This window comes from Cydia pomonella, chromosome 3 (assembly GCF_033807575.1).
Source record: "Cydia pomonella isolate Wapato2018A chromosome 3, ilCydPomo1, whole genome shotgun sequence".
NCBI lineage: Eukaryota > Metazoa > Arthropoda > Insecta > Lepidoptera > Tortricidae > Cydia > Cydia pomonella.
In genome coordinates, this window is record NC_084705.1 from 17,525,224 (window position 1) to 17,548,919 (window position 23,696).

The window sequence follows — 23,696 nt, forward strand, 5'->3', positions numbered from 1 at the left end:
ATGGAAAGAACGTCAGCTAGTCGCATGAACATGTAAAAAATAAGCATTTTACCTTTTTATAATAGTAATAACAAAATCATGAAACTTTGCATGTAGCATTCCATTAAGTGTTTTAAATAAATGGAACGTAACGGATCACGCATTACGCATACTTTGCGGACATAAATGGCGGCATAAGGCGCGTATGTGATCAGATGACGGTCTATCCACTGCGATAAAACCGGCTGATGGTTTTTTTTAATAGCATCTGAACTATCATCTGACACAGTATCAAACGGGAGGAGATGACTGAAAGAAAAATATTTACATGTTCATGTCATCAACTAACGGTCTTTCCAGTGCGGTACAACCGGCTGACTTTTTTTAAAATTCAGGATAGCACCTAAACTATCATCTGACAAAGTATAAGCCGGGAGGCGAGGACTGACGATATACATATGCTCTTGGCCTGCGGTCTATAACTTTGTTGCTGATTAAATAAATGAATTCGAAAGCAATCAAAACATGAAAAATCATGATATTAAAAACATCACGATTTTTCATTAAGTAATTGACCTTTGTTGACTTTATCATATTCACTGAATAGTAAATACCCACGCAATGTGTTTTACTTTTTGCGTTATAAATAAGTAATTACTTAGTTATATTGTATTCTATCGAAGATAATTTAAGATTAAAAACCGCATATGAAAGAATCACCGTTTTTACCAGACCTCTTTTTCCGGCATTTTTTAGGGTTCCGTCCTCAAACAGGAACCTTTATAGTTTCAGTATATCCGTCTGTCTATCCGTCTAATCGTCTGTCTGTCCAAGGCTTTGCTCCGTGATCCTCAATCCAAAATCTAAAATGAATAACTATGAATGACTTGGAGCCTAGTCAAGATGACAAACGTACATCGATAAACGCCACACCATACATTATTCCATACACTATTTCAGTTTCGATTGGCGTTTTCTATCAACTATTGTTATCTTGGCTAGAAATAAAATAAAAATACAATATTCTCTTTGAACAAGTTAATAATAAAATGTCTCTTGTTTGCATATTTTCTTCTTTGTTCAACCTTTTTACTAACTAAGAACTGATAAATATTCTTGGAAAAAATAAAGTTTAAATTGAAGTCTTGTTCGTGTACTTTTTCTTAAGAATATCCTTTTAATTATTTGAAAAATATTACAGCGGTCGCTCAGAGCGACTACAACATTTTATATTTATAAGTAAATGTCAGCAGGCTTTTTCAAGCAAAAAGACGGTGTATATGATTCCTTAAATACACTGTATTCACTTAAATATTAATGGTCATCATTTTAGTGATGTACGATAGGAGGATAATCCCAAATATGACATTCTAGTACACTTGCTGAAGCCAGGGATTGTACAACCAGTTTTATTTAATACCTGTCAATAAATTGTCGAACTATTACCGCTATAAAAAGAATACCTATATTCATATTATAGGTATTGTTTTTTATTACTCGTAAGGTGTCAATCAGATACTACTAAATCACAACAAACAATAAAAAAAAACACATTAAATATTTTCTTTATATTATTGTTCCAGATAATAATGACGCATAATAAGTTTTTGTTATTAAACCTACCAATAATAAATTAGAAAAATACTTCGATGCAATGTGGAATTGGTGTATACCTGATGTTAAACCAGGACTACGACCTAAATTAATTTGCAATGAATGTGGGCACTCTAAGAATAATCACTTAAACAATGAAGTTAATTTTCTTGAGTTATTTTGCGAGGTTTGCCTTGATTGCTTAATCTAAAAGCTGAGAGGCTACTATAAGTAAATGAGAATTTAATATACTAGTCGTGTTTAACTTGTTGTTAGTAGTAGTACCTAGATTAATATTATTTACTTCTGAAAGTAAATTATTTAAGAAACGAAGTCTTTCATTTTATACGAAAAGGAAAAGCCTAGCCAAAGTACTAAGTCTGAAATATTCTAACAATTTAGCAATACGGCTAAGCACAACATATTCGAAGAAACAAATAAAGGAGTGTATTGACATGTATTACCGGCAATGGTTTTAAAGGGTAACATATCAAATACAGGTATTGTTGTCTAATGGCAAAATCGCTAATAGACATACCGTTATTGATTATACCGGTAATCAAAGCTTTAGTGATATAAATAGCGAAATACAACTATAACCGGTTATAGGTACCTAATTTAAAACCGGTAGTCAGAATACCAGTAAGGATCCCTGGCTTAAGCAACACAGGCCTAGTGATAGCGTCCTGCTATGACTTATTTAAAAAATACTAGAACGGACAAACTGAAGTTTAAAATATAAATTAATGTGTTTCTTGCACACCTTGCCTTAGCGCTACGCGATTCTCGGCCCGGTGCACTTTCTTTACCCAACAATGAATGGGACATCATTAGCGTTGATTTGCATAAACTTTACAACCAAGACGATATGATTTGCTATTGTTTGTATTTAAATGGGAATGTAAGTTAGAAATGAGAGAAAACTGAAGTTTTTTGTGGGCGATGAATCGTGACGTGAATTATTAAGAATAAATTATGGTATTTACAATTACAATGATACCTATACAAAAGGTGCAATATAATTTGTATGGTTAATTTTCGTAACACAATGGAATCAATTAACTTAAGACTAAAAACAGCTCCATAACTATTCTTAAACGTACAATTCTTTTTGCAAGTCACCCGTTAATGTCAGATTTTTTCCTTAATTCACACGGCACAGTTTTGCAACGAACCGAGTATAAAACCGATCCCAGACCTACATAGGGTTGGAAAACCTTTCAATATTTATTTTAAATCGAGAAACTCATAAGCAATTAGGTTGCGCTGGCCTCAAGTAAAGGCTGGCGGTACACAATCGCTTCAAATCACGTGATAATTGTCGCTGGCGCCTCGCCAGACCACGGCGGCCGCCATTATGCCCGCCTACTGATTTGCAAGCCTTTAATGAAGTGTAGTTTCTTTCGTGATTGCTGTTAAAATATCTTGTGAGAATTTAGGTGGGGATTTCACATTGGAAAAGGGCAAATAGGAGAGAGCGCTGGTGGTCTAGCGGTAAGGGCGTGCGACTTTCAATCCGGAGGTCGCGGGTTGAAATCCCGGCTCATACCAATGAGTGTTTCGGAACTTACCTATGTACGAAATATCATTTGATATTTACCAGTCATTTTTCGATGAAGGAAAACATCGTGAGGAAACCAGACTAATGCCAATAAGGCCTAGTTTAACGCGAGGAAGATGATAATTTCAAATAGAAAAAGAATGTCTAGTCACCGCCACAGTAGCCAATAAAGAACAGATAATTGTTAGCTTGACGTAGTTGGGTACCTAAATATCATACAACAACATAATAAAGCTATTACTCACTTTTGTTAATAATAACATTTCATTTCATTCTATTTCAGCATACATAAGCATTACTGTAGTGTACCAAAGCACTTACATACTAGTCATTATAAAACATTTAACATACAAAATTAATTCAAAAGTAATTCCATAATAATTTTTTATAAAAAATATAAAATATAGCAATAATTAATATATTTACAAATAAAATAATTAATAATATAATAATATATATAAACTACAGATTACATAATTGTTTGTAAGTGACCTCTGTGAACTCAGTAAGAAAACAGCTAAACAAATCTATTTCAGTCGAGATCTTATTTAAAATACTGATTGCAGTGACCAATGGTGCTCTAGCGAGTAAGTTGGTGCACGCGGTGGGGCGCGGGCGCAGTTATGATACTCGTACATATAGATAGAGGTAAACAACGGGCTACGCAACGCAACGATACTATGTTAAATGACACATAATATTATTGACATGGCTGTTTTTAAAGTTTTACACTAAAACACTGTAAATAAAAGGCAATTCATCATAACAACGGATGAACGGATAATTTCACATAAGTACCTACTTAATCTCATTCTTGAGAAATGCTAAAAAGCCTCGGCGGGACGCTTGAAGCACCGACCACGTACAGCTTAAAGCGTCAAGGGTGCGGCGAATAAAAACTTAAGTGCGTTCCCTACTAAGCCGAGATCCGGAACATCGGTAATAGGAGCCTTGCGAGCCTGGCGATCCGATGCCCACTTAATCGTTAGTTAATGCCCAGTTAATGTTGATGATCCGGATGAATTCAGTGTGTATACCGCTAAAACTGTTTTATTTATTATTTTTATGGAAAACATAAGTTAGTAGGTTGTACTTGAATTTTTTATTTTATGTTATGTCATTTAAAATTATCAACTTACTGGCTACGACTCAAAATAAAATAAAATGCTAGTACATATATGTAAAACATACGGTACCAGCCAATAATATATCGCCTCGATGTTTTTACGGTAGAACTGTTTTTTTTTTAATTTGTAAGTGATTTCCACCTCACTACTTTAGGTAGTGTAGTAGTAGTTATTTGTGCGAGCGATAAGAAATATTGGTGTCATGTGATGATTTGTTCATATAGGTTTTTTAAATATATAGACTATACGGTCAACTTCATTTTTATTAGAGCTTTTCCAGTAATAAGCTAAGTGTATTATTGTAATTCACAGTATTTCATTGCATTATTATATATTTGTATAAAATTACTAGTAAAATATGCAATCTACAAACTAACATGTTTATACAAAAAGACACATATTATTAGCCGTAGACTGATCCGCTACTTTTGATGCTGACTGACCCATTTCCATATCGGCAATAATTGTCATACGTACTGTAGAATGAATCTGCTAGCACTCCATTCGCCACCGTAAAAGTTTGAATTGAACTGGCTTCTTATTACGATTCTTGAGATACAGCCGGTTAACAGACAGACACAGAAATGAAATACAGCGGAAGTTTAGATATACGGTCCCGTATGTGACGGTTCCTTGTATGGGTTAATGTCTGTCTGTCTTTGTCTCTGTGTTTTCGAGTGTAGATGTTCCTAGTATGAGCAAGATAACATGCATCCCATGCTCCTTTAAACTGAGGTTTAACAAATCGGTACCACTGACTTCGGATCGCGATAAAACTTTATGATCCGTATTGTCCGCTACCAGGAAAAATAATACCATTGTGTACTAGTCAGGCTTTTCGAGAATTTCGCCGCTGCCGATATTTCTTAACAATCCTCTCAAATGGCCGTTCTTTTTTCTTCAAGTGACGAAATTTTCGACGGATAAATTACATGCTTAAAACTTCTAAGCTCTTTTTGTTTATTTGTTTACTAAGGCACTGAAATATTTCCCCCGAGCTTTATTATTTTATTTCCATCCATAGGCAGATAAATTTTCAAAACGTAAATAGAGGCACCCTACAGAGTAAAGTAAAAAGAATTTTAAAATTGTTCGATGGTACGTAGATGAAGTAAGTAATAGTTTTATTTCCCTGAACATTTCGAGTGAGACTGTGAGAGAAATCAAATAACAATTAATTTTGTTCTAATTGAAACCAAATGAAAAGTAGATATGTCGCTCCTAAACTTGTTTCCACCACCGCCCGTTAATATCACATTCAAGCTACGACGTGCTCTTGTCAATGTGCTACACGTCTTGAAGCATCTGTTAAATTCTGCTACGCGGCGTAGGTACGATATTGCTACCGCTCAACGCGTATAATTGGACTTTCTCACGAAGTAGTGGCAATTAGCAGCAAAATAAACTTTACTGGACTACACATAACGTTTATTATGCTTTAAACTTGTTAATGCTACACTTTGTGAGGTATCTATTAGAATGCTAGACCATCCGTGAAGGAATATAGGATCTATGTTTCAGATGAAACTTTTGCAATTACTGCAGAGCTTACATTACCTACGTATTTCCGTTATATATGTGATTATTATAGGTTTTCCTATTTTTCGTGTTCCTACTCATAGACGTTACAAGAGATTTTATAATTAGAAAGTTTATGTTGACATCTCCAATTTTGCGATAGGTACGTTTAATATGTTTTTAATTTAAAGATTAATCTGGGCGTAGATGTATCAATGGAATGTCAATGGAACAAAATAAAACGCTTTTATTTCAGGCAGTCAGTATCCATAGTGCATACATAAACTAAAATAAAACTAACTGAAGGGGTTCCTCTTTATTTGTTACGTTATGTGAATATTGGGGTGTTTTGTTATTTTTATAGAATTAAATAACAAAGTACCCACTAAACCATCAAAATTCAAATATTTTAGCAACTCTATAGGTGAAACACTAATAAACAGCTAAAGCAAGTATGTACTTACAAAATAAAAGTTTAAAAGTAATGTACTAGATCAACCCACATCAATACAAAAACCAACACCCTTAAAACTTGAAATTGAGTTACCTTGACGTATCCTAACAGTCGTATAAAAAACCACTAGTTAAATAAATAAATATTATAGGACATTATTACACAAATTGACTAAGTCCCACAGTAAGCTCAATAAGGCTTGTGTCAACATAAGGGTACTTAGACAACGATATAAATACTTAAATACATAGAAAACACCCATGACTCAGGAACAAATATCCATGCTCATCACACAAATACATGCCCTTACCAGGATTTGAACCCGGGACCATCAGCTTCGTAGCTACCCACTAGGCTAAAACGGTCGTCAAAAGTTGTGGTTGTAACGTTCATTTAGCAAACGAAAATCTACTACATATGGCGTAAGAGATAAATAAAGTAGCATAGATGAAATAAAATTTCTTATGAAAAACGGCGTTGGTATCTTACACGAAATTTTTTTTTACATTGGTGGATACCACAGAAATATGAATGCAAAACGCGTTGCAAAATTGAGTTCAAGCTAATTTTTTTCGTGGGGCGTAACGGATATTTTTTTTAAAGATATACGTTAATCATACCATTCGATAGGGAAAATTTTATCCCTTAATCTCTTTGAGCCTACGGTAGTTGTTATGTTTTATCCCTTTTATACAATACATAAGTCCAAATGACAGATTAGGACAAACGATTATTAGCAAATTGAGGCTTGTAACGCGCTAATGAATGAGGGAGTTAGTCTAAATCATTTTGCAGCAGCAAAAATAGATTGATATGAACTTACTGGTCTTTTTATCTTCTTCCTTGTCGTATCCTCATGGCTGAGGGACGCGACCACTGTGGACACTCTTCAACAAATCAACAGTGCTCTCCAAGACGCTCTGTTTGGGCCCAAATATGCTAGCTTGCAATGTAGCTTTTATCTCTGATGTTATTCTATCCGTCCAACGCGTAGCCATCCATGCCTACGCTTCCTTGCCATGCGGCCAGTGATTAGTCAGTCCAGTCTTTTTCTGTCTATCTGGCCCTGTCGTGCTCAGATGGCCAAAAAAATCAAGTACACTTTGGAGCAGTCAGTGGAGAGCCTCGTTCGTAAGTGCGTCGACATGGATTTGTACGGCGTTCAGTCCAGATGCACCGCATCTTCCGCCAGCACCACATCTCGAACGCATTTCGCATCAGTATTTTTGTAAAAGTCATAAACCCTCTTATAGTGTTATTTTTCCCATTAAATCTCTTTTACACAATTCACTTTTTTATGTTTTTGGTGGACAATAGTATCACTGTTTGGTACAACATTTGGACAGCTTCATCAAGAAATTAGAAATCCCAAACCGAACCGAAGTAAAAATTTCTTCACGTCAAACTGATGTGCCATGACAGACGGAAGTAAACTATCGAATTAAGTTATTAAAATAATTATTTTTGCATCGAACGATAGATAGCAATGTGTGTCAAGCGTCAAGTGTGTGTCGTCTGCGTTGTTGGCTGGCTGTGTCAAATTGCGGTGTTCTAATTCTTCTTGAGATGGCAAATGGTAAAAGATGGTATAGTTAGTTATACAGATCCTGCTAACTACCTTTCATGATTCTATTACTCACAGCAACAATACTATAGAGGCGACTTACAGTAGGAGTAGCAAAGAAACCGCGATTATTGTTAGTCTTTGTCATAGTCTATTTTTTCATGTTTGCCTGCTTCTAAAAATTCATAAGTGCCACGTCAAAACGGTAGACGTATTGTTGCTTGATGGGCAACAACGAACCTGACTAAATCAAGCAGGTTATTTTTATTATGTTTTCAGGAATGTTAAAACGTGTTATTAATTTTTTCGCATTGTTTATGTTCTGTCCCTTACGGGCGCATGCATGTGGCAACTCTATAGTATATTAGCTTTGAGTTCTATAATTTATTTATGGCCAGGGCCCGTACATGTCATGCCGTTGACACAAAAATTTCGTCACGCTACATAGAGTATAATCCAAAATAGTCTTTTTATACTAATTCATCATTTGTCAACCTCTTTAGTTAACCTTGACAATCAGTACAGAATGTCTAACTGACTTTCATCTTATTGTCACTCAACTGAATAATATGTTGTTAGTTTATTAAATAATACATATTTTTGATTTTTTTATAATGTCTTTTACGTATGAAGCGCAATTTTCAATTTCGTCAATAGATTAGTTTTCTCAATTTGTAATGTTATAAAACAACTCCCTGTATGTTAAACTACGTCATTTTTGCGTCAACGCCTGTGCCTGTTTATGGCTATTGAGCCAGAAATTGTACGAGCTTGTCTATGACACAACTCTTAAGTCAGTCAGTGTCAAATAGTGATAAGAAGAAGCTATAAATAATGGTGCTAGAAATAGTTATAATTTCGTGTCGACAAAAATACATACATGTACTGTGGAGTCGGCTCCGAAGCAGTTGCATCCTCTGTGCAATCAATAGATCAGTGAAGCGGAACGACTGCTGCGTATATTTGGACTCCCCGAATATTCAAAGACCTTTGCAATGCGAACAACCACCAGCAGCGGTAAGTGTCTCTTCCTGAGGGCCTACCGCAAACCACGTTCGACGTGTTGCCTCTCTGTCGCACTTGTAAATTCGTACGTAAATGTAACAGGGAAGCAACTCGTCGAAAGTGGTTCACGGTAGGTCCTCTGGTTTACCACTTAATTAGAGTGCGTAGTCTAAATTGCGATACCACGGTAATATTAATTATTCGTTCAAACTCGAAACAACGACATATATGTGCTGCCGCGTTTTATCCCGTAATGTAATAATAATAAATACGAGTATCAAGATAGACCCATCAACGCGCAGATCGATTCATTTTTACAAGCTTTTATTTAGTTTCACCTGTCCCATTGTCTATCTGTCGGTCTGTAATCAAATCTTGCAAGTTAAATTTGATCCACTTTCCGGTCTCCGATTGAGCTGAAATTTTGAATGTATAAATCGGATGACAATGCAATATTATTATGACATAGAGCTGATCTGATGATGGAGACAGGGGGTAGCCAGGTAGTAGGAACGCTGTGTTAAAACAAGGCAACCTAATTGTGTTTAGGGTTTTTAAAACTGTCTCGATCAGAATTAGTTAGCTGTGGAATGAAAAGTACAGTCAGCGATAAAAGCTTGTCCCAAAATTTTTTTTTTCCAAAATCTTATTACAGGTCAACATGGTTATCGCGACTATCGCAACCTAATATAATGCCGTGTAGTGAAAACCCACCAAGTATATTATAAAAAACCAAGTACTTAATGAATATTCTTGCTATAATTCCTCCTGAGGTATAATACCTCCTGAGGTGGATTAAATCTTACCTCTCTAATCGTAGCCAAGCTGTGGCCTTGAAAGGGTACACATCTCGTTTTCTCCCCATCCCCTCTGGAGTACCTCAGGGGTCACACCTTGGTCCTTTATTTTTTATCCTGTATATAAATGATATGGCGGCTTGCTTCCGTAGCTCTGAACACCTTATATATGCTGATGACACAAAGATTTATAAAGCCGTGTCTTCGGAGGCAGTCTGCCTATTATTGCAAAAAGATTTAGATAATTTTGTCCTATATTGCTCTAATAATCATTTGTTTTTAAACACAGAAAAATGTTTTGTTATCAGCTTTAATCGGAAACACAACCCGATAATTTATAATTATAATTTGTCTGGTAATAACATAGCACGAGTATCTTCCATTAAGGACTTAGGTATCACTATGGACTCGCAACTAAACTATAATGAGCATATTGATAATTTATGTAAACGTGCATATAAAAGGTTAGGAATGATTCTTCGTGTAGGACAGCCCTTCAAACGGCCAAATACTTATAAATTATTATTTTATTCTTTAGTTAGGAGTATCCTCGAATTCGGGAGTGTAATTTGGACACCACAATACCAAGTCCATATTGACCGTTTGGAGAGAATTCAAAACATTTTCTTAAAATCTTTAAGTTATAGAACAGGTACTTATTTTGTAAATTCAACGTTGGCGGCGAAACATTTTGGTGTACCTTCTCTTTTTAACCGTAGGATATACTTAGACGTTATGTTTTTGTTTAAAATTCTAAAAAATATTATTAATTGTCCTAATCTACTAAGATTAGTTACTTTCAGTTGTCCGCATCACCCCTTACGCCCTCGATCGCTGTTTCATATTAGTTTTTCGGTCAAAAACTATTCCAGGCATACCTTTTTCATACGAGTTCCTAGTTACTATAATCAAAATCTATTCGAAGTAGATTGTTTTCAAAATTCGTTGGCTAGTCTAAAAGATATAGTTAAAAGTAAGTTGTTTTAATATATAAGTACAGATATCAGTTATTTTTTCTATCAGATTCAAAAATTTGCATTAAGTAGCTATATAACTATATTTATATCAGTTAACATAATTTATGAACCTCCAGGTCTTTTTGTTGTATTTTCCTTTTGTTGTGGTACATCGTTTGTATTGCATTGTTGATATGTTTATACGACTGTTTGGTTTCTAAATAAATTAAAATAATAATAATAATAATAATAGTGCGTTTTACATGACTGTAGTTCTGTTATAATTAATAGTAAGCTTGATATTCCGCGATCCTTCTCTTTACTAATGCTGTGACTAAATAGAGTAGGTAAAGAAGCTCGCACTCCCAATAAAGACATATTTGTTGTCAAAAATATAACCCTCATTCGAATGTGCAGTCGAGTAGAAAATAAAAGCGGAGCAGAAACAAATGTAACGCGGATGGTAATGAACGGGGTCCATCCGTTCCGCTACTCCTGCGTTTGGCTTATTTGTATTTGTATACCTTTTGTTTGTGTCATTATTCGTAGACCAGTTGCCAAAGAAAACATGCTATTTCCTTAATTTATGCTTGATTTTTTTAACGTTACATTCTAGTCTATACGTTTCTTTTTCTGCGTCTCCATAAAATCAGTCAAACACAAAGTACGTGTTAAGACACATCCCAATCCATCAATAATGGAGGGTTTAAACACGCGGACGAACGAACGGATAGACGGATGACAAAATTATTACCTAGGAATGCATCGTTTTTCCATTTTAGCTGTGGACACTTAAAACCTTATTTCACCTTATTTCATCGGATCCATAAATACGAATCGATTACTTATTCACAAAATTCGACCATTAAGTAATTTCGACGTTACGGTCTACCGATACGATACAAAGTTGCCCACAATGTTTGTGTTGTGAATGTTTATGGGTATAAACATTCACACAGACGGCTAAAGAAACATACGCTATCTGTAAAAAATACCTCAGAGTCTGGAGCTTAATAACTTGCACACTTTCAATTAATTATACAATAACATCATAAGGAAGTATTTCTATGGAACAATGAGAGAAAATTTCAACTCAAACGTCTATAGTTGTTAACCAATTGATGAAATGGTGCATTTCACCGGAGTTAAACACTCTACTTTATCTACTCTAATTGCTGGTGCAATAAAGAATGTTTACTTACTTTTTTTCATTTCGAATACGAGGAAAGTAAAATACATGTGCATGTAGAAACACAGCTAAGTATAAAGTTAAGTAGTATTTCTTGAAGGTACTTTCTATTAACAATTTTGGTAAAAATATCGTTATTTATGGAATGGGGAGTTAATTATCTCAATGAAAATTGTACAACAAATCCGTTTAAAACCAAAATTGTAATTGCTTATCGTAAAAAGAAAAGAAAAAAAACGTAGTTAGAAAGTACAGTGCTGTAAAGCAGAAACGTATCGTTTTCTGCACACTTTTTAGAACAACAACGACCCACTATCAGAGTACGAGAAATGAAAAAGTAATTTTCAAATTAATTTAAACGCGATTAAGTTAATCCTATTTTCATAAGACAAAGTCTGTTAATGTTATAAATTTCTCCTAATTCTGTTGATAAATACCATGTTCCGGGAATAAATAAGCGAACTAATGATATTTATGTCTCGTTAAAAATTGTAGGAAAATGGACGAGATGTTTTATTGCCGAGGGTCATTAGGGTAGTGAGTGGTTCGTTTTGGAGCGGGAAACAACAGGGATGTTAACCAACGATAGAGATAACATTTGAAATTTAAATATATATTTACGAAATATTAATTTTAGTAGCAATAATTTTCCGAATATCTAATAATTGCATTTGGTTTAACCTAAAGTAGGTATTATTTTTATCAACTAGCTATTATCTAAGAGTTTTAGTTTTTAGTAGGTAGGACATTTTTACAAAATACTAACTTCTGTCCACGTCTTCGTCTGCCGCTGCGTAGACTTTGAATGCGAACTATTTGACAATTTTATTACAAAAGTAAAAACAAAAGAGAGTAGAACATTTTTTAAATAAGGAAGCTTTAATTCTAATATTAACAGTGTCTAGTTATATAAGTTTCATTATACATGTTAACACAAATAATGAATCTTTATAATAATAATTCATAATTATGTGAAATAATAATGAAGTATTCAATATTTAAGTATACAAAAAAAAATCCTATAATATATATCTTGGCTTCTCAATAAAAAAAAATGTAAATACTTTATCTTATGACTTTTTTCCTGAACAAAAAATATATATTTATTACCTTTTTAAATAAAATTATCGATGTAATTTTATAGATAATTAGTTTTATTACAGGTATAGTTCGATAGTGTAAACAAGCAATGTAAGTTTTATTTTTAGTTAATTTAGTTCATGTTGATTTTAATGTATTTTTTAGCCTTTAGTGTAATTTAGTGTTCAGAGATTTAGATAAAAGGTTTATTGAGGCCCTTTATTGAGGTAATAAAATAATTTCTTTGTAATAAAAAGTAACGTTACAAATTTAAAAAAATCAAATTTGTATGGATATTCTATAAAAGTAGAAGAATAAAGTTCTCAAGGTTAAAAGACTAAGAGTTTCTTTAAATACTAAAAATATTGACATAAATTGTTTATGCATTAAATATGCCTGCCAACAAAATGTGTATATTCACATTTAATGTCCATTAAGCCATTTTCTATGGAACAGATTTTTTATAGGTGTTCGCAAAAAAATTGAATGTCCGCTTCTTCTCCGTATCAGCCCACTGTGCATCCAATATTCTGTGATTTAACCTTTAAATTGGTTTAGTTATCTAATTGCTTCTTCTGTCGCTGTTCAGTAGTAACTTTTAAATGTGCTAGTGATATACATTTAATGTGCTAGGGATAAATGTGATAGTGTGCAGCAAATAAAAACTAATCTTGAAACGCGTTTAACCATGTTTTAATCAAGATCCAGCAATCCATCGCGGTTTTTAGTAAAGTCCAGCTATCTCTTTATTAAAAGCAACTACCGAACAACGTATTGACGTTACGATTTTTTTATACGTTGTTCGGTAGTTGCTTTTAATAAAGAGATAGCTGGACTTTACTAAAAACCGCGATGGATTGCTGGATCTTGATTAAAACATGGTTAAACGCGTTTCAAGATTAGTTTTTATTTGCTGCACACTTCCATGATAGTTCACTGCATACTAAGCTATCAATATTGCACTTTAAACAACAGTATTGAGCAAAACAATAAAAAATCACGAGGCGCCTTCGCCATCTTGAATCTCAACTACAACCTCATTTAATTGCTCAATAATGTTTTTATTCTACTCTACAGCTGTCAAAGCTCCATGGGATAGGACGTCAGAGCGCGGGGGGCGCGTAACTGATGACGTCGTTACCGGGATATTATTTTAAAATCGTTCTTACCGAATTAAACTCTTACCGGGATAAATTTACGGCCAGTTTTGGATAGACTCGGGTAATGGTGACTTTCGAAATGTAAGTCGTTAATTATGAAATGACATTTGAAAATTGGAGGCTTACAATAGGACAAAAAAATCCAAAGTAAGCGAAAAAATTATAAAAACAGAATTGTGTAATGAAGTTGTATGTATTTATAATATAGATCTTCTTCTTCCTCAACGAGTATGCGCACACTGTTGGGCATAATATACGCCTCTCCAAATCTCATCCAAGCAGCCCCATTTGCTACTTCTCTCCAGAGTGCGCCCGCAATCTTTTTAATATTATCCTCCCATCTAGTTGGAGGTCTGTGATCTGATGTTGGAGGTCTGATCAAATATAGATACTCAAGTTTAAGAGTATATTACACATTTCATGCATTTTTCCCCGTTCCATGTAGGTATTTCCACACATGCCTTGTCTTCAATGGAACATTTACACGTAGTTAATTATATAGGATGTTTTTTTTTTTTACATATTGACAGCAGCTACGAGCTCGTACCAATCCCATGCTTGCGCGGGAAAACGGTCTTAGGAGACCATCCCTAATTTGAATTAAGTGCGATTGGCATGTAAATTTTGGAAAAAAAATACAGTCATTGACGAAATCGAACATTGTGATTTTTGTTTTTGATGCCAATCGATTCCATTTCTCTTCAGGATCAAAAGCTTCTTAGTGACCAACGTAGGTTAGGGCAATATAAAACCCAGAAATGAAAGATAATGTTGTTCATACATATAGTATGAGAAAAGTGAAATATTTTGCATGCTCTTTTTGATGCCTTTATGCCTATGACTTTTGTCCTAAGACCATTTCCACGGGATCAGGTAGCTGCTCTCAGTACCTACCCAATTTTAAAAATCCACCCTGTATTTAAAAAAAAGGTATTTAATTCCATACAATAGAATTAGATACCTTACCCTAGACGATTTACCCTAACAACAAACTTAATTTGACATGAGGGCTCTTCTCACGGGTCGAATTAATAACCCATTACATCAGATTTGATAAGGAAATGGCAAATGGATCATTATGTAGCTGGGTAAGCTAACTTGAGATATTCAAGTATCACTTAAATAAAAAAAAAATAGTTCGCTTTATAAGATAACTTTTAGGCGACTAGATGGACTTGTTTTTGAACAGACTAGACACCTTTTTGCTTCATCTTATACATGTTACAAATTCTTGTATTAACTATTTACAAAGAACAAATTGCTTTAATCGAATACTTGAAATGAAGTATTCTAACTGAACTATTGACAAGTGCCCAGAACATTGGCCAAACGTGGACTACTCAAAGCCTCGGCTTGCGATTTGAACAAACGTTCGGCGAATCCTACCCATGGTATTTGATCGGTAGAACAGCTATTCAATCCCAAAATTCGGGTGAGGTCTAACTCTGCCCTAATTTTGAATGTTTTAGTTGGTCAATAAAAGTATACCTTCATTATTGTATATTGTGTGAACAAACGTGGCGTAAATTGTTATGTGTTGTATTGTTTCATAGATGTTTGTTTTAAAAATTTGTAATTTATTTATAGCTGAGTACTGTATAATATTTCATTGCCACGGATCCGAGCGCGGTAGGCTGTTCCTGCTACAGTTATAAAACGGGTGTCAAAAGGATGACAATCGTACATCAACTAACACCAAGCGATTGAAAAAATGCATCGGGATGACAGATAGAGTCTGTGCGGAAAGAATCGTAGAATTTATGGGGCCCAATACATTCCACGACTCTTCTCTTTCCGAACAGACTACTTATACATTATTAAAGTTTCGATTGGCGTTTTCTATCAACCATTGTCATCTTGGCTAGGCCCCCTGATTTCTTGTTAAGTATTAAAAGGTATCGTCATAACTATTTCCAGTTTAAAGATAACTTTAAACTAAATGTATCTATATCTAAGTAAATAAAAATAATTAGATTTCTAAAAACTCTCAAGTATTTTCAAAACTAGTGCTTAATTTTTGACGACATCCATTATATAAAAATAAAAATAAATCGTTGCCAGTATAAAAATTTTAAAAACTATATGTCAAAATAAAAAATAAGAAAATAACCGATTAAAAAAATTTGGCCATGCCGGAGTCATGTAAAGCTCGGCATTCAGAGCTCCGTCCGTATGCATCGATATGATATATATATATAATTAGAATAATCACAAACAAATCATTAAAAAAATGTTTGGGATTTATTTAAGAAAAATAAGCCAATTGTATGAAATAATGTAAGTAACTGCCTATATTTATGTATTAGGTACTGTTGGATGGATATAAGAAGAAAAAACGGGTTGGTAAGAATACTATACTATTTTCTGCCACAACCACTTTGTTAATAAAAAAACAGCGACAATTTAAAAAAATGTATAGGCGAATAGGGTGGTCTTTCCGTAGAATATTTCGATTTTGCGCTTTTTTCTACTGACAAAGTGGGCGTGCGTCTATGTTTATACTCGTAACATGTCAAATTGGCAAATTTATTGCCCTTCTTTACCCTACCGAAGTCTGACATACTTAGTAAAAAAAATCGGTAGCTAGTTCTTTAACAGTAGGAACTGCAGTTTATGAATGATTACAACGTTAGAGAAATACCTCTTTTTATATCATGGCAACAATTAGTGTTTGACACTTAACCGATTTGCAAGATCGGAGTGATTTCATAAGAGCTCCGTCAACAAAGTTTTGTACGGAGCTTTAAAGACAACAACTACGTAATGTCTAAAACTAAGCCCTATATATTAGGAAGATGTGGTGACTGCGAGATAAGGAGCAAAGGTTGCCCTGTTCTAATAAGCCTATAGCCAGAATAGATAACCACCTCAACCCAAAACATAGTAGGTAACCGGGCAGTCGAGGCGCTCGGCTAACACCTTAAGAAGACTGTTGCTGCTGCCGCGCACCCGTCTCTGCATGGAGACAATTCTTAATATAAATAAATATTAAATAGGTAATACACACTAAAATTAAAGCATTATTTTAAACTTTCTCTTAAGGGTTTCGAAAATGTTGTAAAATAAAATAAGAGTAAGGTTTGTAAGAATTGCAAGAAGTTTAAAAGAAAGTCATTTAGACTTGATAACTGATAAGTTTTTTTTTCAAGATTTTTAAAATATGGTTATTATTTATAGCCGTTTTATTAAATCGGACGCAGAAGGACCCGAATACCATGGACACTCCGGCGTGCATTGTTTCACGGCCCGAATCGGTTCGGCGCGGAACGACCCTCTGCAAACATCAGCGTATTGAGATATTTGGATAATGGTTCGAATATAGTGCTTTCTGAATTCATACACTATGAGAGCTAGTTTTGTGTAGGTAAGGTGCTAAGCGATTAGCTAAACTGCTAGCGATTGAACGTAACTAGTAAAGTTTTGGGAAAGGATAGATTGATAGAACGGGAGAAAAGTAAGAACCTGAGTTTCGGTTTGTCTGTACTATTTATTTGTAAGGTAAGCCATAAAATATCTTTAAACCGAATATCGGCTGTCTATAAGTTTCAGATGTAGGTATAAACTAGCACTAACGACCACGGAGCAAAGCCTCGGACAGACAGACAGACGGACATGGCGAAACTATAAGGGTTCCTAGTTGACTACGGAACCCTAAAAAGCGACTTTCTGCGAATAATATAAAAGTGTCAGTCAATACAAAAGGCGGGTAAAACTTATTAACTTAACTCACTTGTATATCAGTCCTTACAACATGCGAGGATATGAGTAATGTACAAAGCTTTTTACCCAAAGTAATATCATTCTCATGTAATATCATTTTTCACGTATCGTATTTCAGGAAACCACGAATTTCAATAAAACAAGTAATCTTGTGCTTTTAACGTGAATTGTAAAGTTGAGTATATGTAGATAGTTGAGCGCAGCTATAGGGCTAAGATAGTCAGCTCTTTATCATTTGTCACCATGCATGTCACGTTCTAACAAGTATGTAAGTGCGAAAGTTACGCATGACATGACAGGTGATAAAAATGCGACCATGATACCGCCGCTGGTTATTTATTCTTTCTCAATAGGTAGTGTTAAGGAAATCTGTCGCTGGGTTAACAAATAACACAATGTAATATAGAGCACTTAGGTTTATTCACTAATAAGCCGATTACACTTCACATCAATTATCACATTTAAACACACGGTCATGACTTAAGCGCGGCGGTCTAGTAACTAACTCCGCAACTAGCCTAGGGAAAGATGGCGTCGCACGGGCGACGCCAGCTCTCTCCTGATTGGCTCATTTTTGAAAAGTGTCCTTGAGGTGCGTCCTTTCTTCGGCAGGGTCGCCGGCGCGCGCGCTTGAATGCGAGGAATCAAAACGTTGTTATAGTAGTCTACATTATTTGTTCATTAATTGATATGTAGTAGGTAAACAAAAAAAACAATTATTTGTACATCAAAATGAACAGAAATATTCTTTTAGGTTCAGGTTTTCTAGTCTAGTAAATATTCAAGACGGCAACCTTGATACAACACCGCGATCTTCTCTATTTTCACAAGCTTTTATTTAGTTCCACCTGTCCCGTTGTCTGTAATCAAATCTTGCAAGTTGAATTTGACCCACTGCCCGGTTTACAATGAAGCTGAAAATTTGCATACCTACATATGTAAGTCGGGTGACAATGCAATATTATGGTACCATCATGATCTAATGATAGAGACAGGAGGTAGCCACAGGAACTCTGTGATAAAACAACGCAACCAAATTGTGTTTGAGGTTTTTAGAATTGTCTCGATGAGTATTAGTTGCCTGTGGAAAGAAAGGTACAGTCAGCGATAAAAGCTTGTACCAAAAATGAAATTTCAATTTTTTCCATTTTAGCTTTATATTTACGTATAAAATCTGTGACCTACTGCTATTTTATGACGTACCGTAAAATGGGGTGAGTAGGGATTGGGGGGGGGGAGTAGGGATGCGAATCCAGAATTTGTTTTTTCAGTAGCTACTTTAATTTTCGGGCTCAGGTTGCTTTTAAAGTAGTTTGATTATATTTTTAGATATATTTTTTTTTCTTTTGGCAACACTAAGTTGCCAAATCATACAATTTTAAAACACAAATTCACTGTCAAAGTTGATGCTCGAAAGCGGCGGATTTTTGATTGAATTTAATTTCGTTTTTATGTGAAAGTTGCCAAAGTAAGTGTTCATCGACCTTTCAGATATCGTTTATATACTTACGAGGCTTATTGAAAATAGAAAAAAACATAAGTAATATTTTCCTTATTTATAATAGTTTTAACATAGAACACGATTCATCCGCATTTGAGGATTTTTATGGGGTGAGTAGGCATTTATTGAGGGGCGAGTTGGAACGACAACGGGGATAGTTGGTGTTACGAACGGGGTGTATCTACCGGGATGATAGAGGGGTGAGTTGGTGTTTGTAGTTGTCAGTTTAAATAAGCAGTCAATAGTGTCTTACATAATGATAAAATATTATTTAAAAAAATATTGAAGTATCGGAGGAGCTGAAGAAATTGCAAATTAAATAAACATGTTATATTGAAATGTGTCTTTTATTTATTTCATACAGTAATACAGGCTATTACTGATAAAGTTCCTTATTGTTAATATTTGAACTTCGCTGTCATTCATTTCACATTTATGTTTTTGATGGGATTCCCCTTACTAATTCCATATAGACGAAAGTAATTTTATTTTATTTTTTTACCTAAAAAACATCAAAATAAATGTCACAACTTACAGAAAACATTAAATCGTTTTACGTAGGAGCATAAATAAAATATAATTTTGTTACATAAATAAAATATTCTCTTGACAAGTCAAGCTGTCGTCATAATCCGCGCAAATAACTTAACTAAATGAAAATAGTAGTTAACCAAGGGATGAAATCATGCCTTTAATCCGAGTTTAGCACTCTACTTTTCATTTCGAATACAAGGAAAGTAAAATCCATGTGTTTTTTTAAACAGTACAATTTTTTATATCATTTATTGAGGTTACATTCAATAAACCATTTAGGTCGTTATTTATGGAATGGGTATTTAAATATCAGAATGGAAATGTATAACAATTCCATTTAAAACCAAATCTCAATTGCTTATCGGAATAAAAATCGTAGGTAGTAGGAAAAAAAAGCTCTAGTGCAGAAACGTATCACTTTCTGCACACTTTTTAGAACAACAATTAATTATCTGTCAGAGTATTAAAGTCTGTTTTGGCGCTCGAACAAATTAAGAGCGCCAATAGTTCGAGGGTGAGATGGTTACTTTTACCCGAATTAAACACTCTACTTTTCATTTCGACTATGAGGAAAGTCAAACACAAACAAGAAATGTAGGTTATGAGTTATGACTGCAGGAATTGGTGCCATTTACATTTTGATCGGAAAAAAATCTAAAACCATAGACAATCCGATTTTAAATCCGGATGTGTCTAAAACGGCCTTAATGTATACGCGCCTTAAAAAAAGTCTCGACTGTATGAATGAATGAATGTAATGTAATGATAATATTTCAAACATTTTAAACACTACTTTTTGCTTTAGGTATATCAGTGTGAGATCCAACCTATTTATGAATTATCGGATAAAATTACAATTTTATAACTGAAATAAAGACCATGTGTGCCTGTGAGAGATTACTATCTGCACGCGGCTTTGTAAAAACGGATTACAATAATATTTTATACAGTAATTTTAAATGTCGAAAAGCCGTGAAGATAGTGATTAATATTTGTGTTAATTCATAAACGAGGGGCTATATATGAATGAAAAACGAATGAAACCAGCCTTGCACCTTTCATTAGCTTATAGTTAAAAGTTGTACAAGCCAGTGCCAGAGTGTCAGTCAGTTATTCAATGCACTTATACCAAGCATGTCATACAGAACTTGAGGTCATGCGACGCTAGAAACGAGCATTGTAGATTTGATTTTAGGGATAATGCTTAAAGATATTAATGATTTACGATTTAATACTTCGGAATAGCCTGTATGTAGATTAAAGCAATTACACGGCAATTAAAGAGTGTGTCATGTCACTAGTGTCACTTTAATCTTATCGTATTACTTATTGATGATTTATTTGAATTAATTAAAAAAAAAATCAAGTTTCTCAATGTACAGAGAGTAGAGACACGTTGTATAATAAATATAATAATATAATATCTAGGAAACCGAGCTTTGCTCGGAAAACATATAAAAACTCAGAAATGCGCGTTTTCCCTGAGATAAGCTAGCTAGATCGATTTTTCGGCCACGAAAACCTCCATATAGAAAATTTCATCGAAATCGTTAGAGCCGTTTCTGAGATCCCCGAAATATATATATCGCCACGCTAAGTACATTTCTCAGCTCAGAAAAAGGCCAATTAAATTAAAACAAACAACATTGCCATACGAATATTTGTAATATATGTTGAGTAAACCCTACATATATCTATATAGATATTACGAAACCCAGCAGCGTCGCTGTCAAATTTTGAGCACTGCTATTTGGATAAGAGTCATGGAGATATGGGTAATTATAATTGCTTTGTCAACCCTCAAAGCAGCATTAGAATTCGGGACCATTTCGCAAACTACTCCAATATATCCTACAAATTACTGCGTCGTCTATGAGATAGGATTAGTATAGGCCGCCGAATCGCAGGCTGGATAGGTATTAATCTACATAGCATCTCAAAACTGAAATATTAACAAACATGAGCCTTATGTATGTAGCAATACCGTGTTTATAGTTGATAACCTAGTTTTCGGAACGCAAAAAGCACTTGATGCTGCTATCTCCGTGAAGCTTCCATTCAGTTGCTCTTAGTGCGTGCCGAGGGACGGCCGCATTTTCCTTCTCAGGAATTTCCCGCGTAATTCGCCGAGAAAACTTTTTGAAATTGGAATACAATCGTTGATGTACGTTGATCGTTGAGTTGATGTACAAGTTGCTCGTGAAGAAGTGATAGTGACAGATATTGTATTGTGAATAAAGAAGTACTTAATACTAAATAATAAGTGTATAAAGTTAAATTAGATTTCTAATATGTATGCAAAACTTAAGTAGTCGTAACGGATTTGAAAACTTACGTTAGCATTGCTAGGTACGGATTTACATCATTTAAGCGAAGGTAAGCTAATATATATATATTATTATAATTAAGCTCGTGATAATTGGTATGACTAATGGTACGTGTATTTGTATGTGCTAATTATATTCCGTTTGTCTTTTTAAAACTTATTTATTTAATCGTATGGCTAGATATTTGTCAAGGTCGCTTACAGTATTAGTGAAACTTTAACTAATTAGGTACTATAATTTTACATCTAGCTCCTTCACCCATCGGGCTGCGTTTTCATCAGGGAGGAGCAAGTCCAGAGTATCTCCAGGGTATTTTCTCTTTGGGCAGTCGTAGATGATATGGTGCATGGATTGCACTGGCTCTCCGCAATCACACATTGGTGACTCTCTCCAGCCACACTTGAACATGTACTCTCCGCAAAGTCCATGTCCAGTTCTAAGCCTGTTCAGCTGGCACCACTCTCGTCTGGGGGCCGAAAAGCCGAATGGCTTTTGCGTGGGGTCATAGTGGGATGCAGTGGCCTTTGGTGGATTTAACTTCCATTCGCCTTTCCATCTAGTTTTTAAAACTAATACGTTATTTTTTATAATATTCCAGTAATTTTATAGCGAATTGGGTATAATTTATAATAGATGGTGTTTTTAGTTTAACCCGATATTTGATAATTCTAGTATTATATATACGAACTAAATTCCAACAATGGCAATAAATTTAAATCGACAGCGACACGAGTTGCAAATTACCTGTTTGCACCTGTATAGTATAACGTTTTACAGTATATGTGGTCCTTTAAAATTTCGACATAGTTACGTAATGTGCTAATTATCACACTAGTGCGACAAGTAGCACCATATGTACCTGTACCTACTGTACAATATCTTTTTTTTAAATACAACGTCGGTGGCAAACAAGCCTACGACCCGCCTGATGGTAAGCAGTCTCCGTAGCCTATGTACGCCTGCAACTCCAGATGAGTTACATGCGCGTAGCCGACCCTAACACTCCGCACACTCGTTGAGCTCTAGCAACCTTACTCACCGGCAGAACACAACACTATGAGTAGGGTTTAGTGATATTTAGCTGTGATTAGAAAATCACAGCTAATATTGTAAGGTGGAGGTATTTCCCCAGTTGGGTTCTGCTCTAGATCTGGAATGACATCCGCTGTACTGTGCAGCTGTGCCCTACCACACAAAGCGAGATGACATTCACAATGCCCATACCTCTCTTTTGGACGTAGTTTAAGAACATTACCCGGGTCCAAATCCAAATCGTTATATGCTTTCCGGTACAAGTATGTAGTTTTAGGAAAATATGTTTACAAGGTCGTTTAATACGTATCTAAATAAATTACTACCTATTACTATTTATTTCTAGCAAATTATAACATGTATCCCACTCGCCGTACTTTTTGAGACAGACTATCATTTTAGAAATTTTGTTCCCATTTACCTACTTTCGGATAGAATATTTGTAGGATGCCTTCATATATTACCTATCTGTAAATATTTTATGATGTTAGTATATATTTTTAAAAACAGGCCGGCAAATTTTGCGCAACCGTTTTTTTCCTGGACTATATCACATAGGATTACTTTTTCTGTTTCTAGCTCAGGATGATTTAATTATG

At 34.6% G+C, this 23,696-nt stretch overlaps 1 protein-coding gene across 1 annotated transcript in view; it reads left to right on the forward strand.

The window, feature by feature from the left end:
* The first annotated feature begins 8,620 nt into the window (after positions 1-8,620).
* LOC133516200 (cell adhesion molecule Dscam2-like) overlaps positions 8,621-23,696 on the forward strand; it is a 294,499-nt gene continuing 279,423 nt past the window's right edge. The window contains exon 1 of the mRNA XM_061848998.1: positions 8,621-8,813. The gene's annotated coding sequence lies outside the window, so the exon portion shown is untranslated. The remainder of the gene's footprint in view (positions 8,814-23,696) is intronic.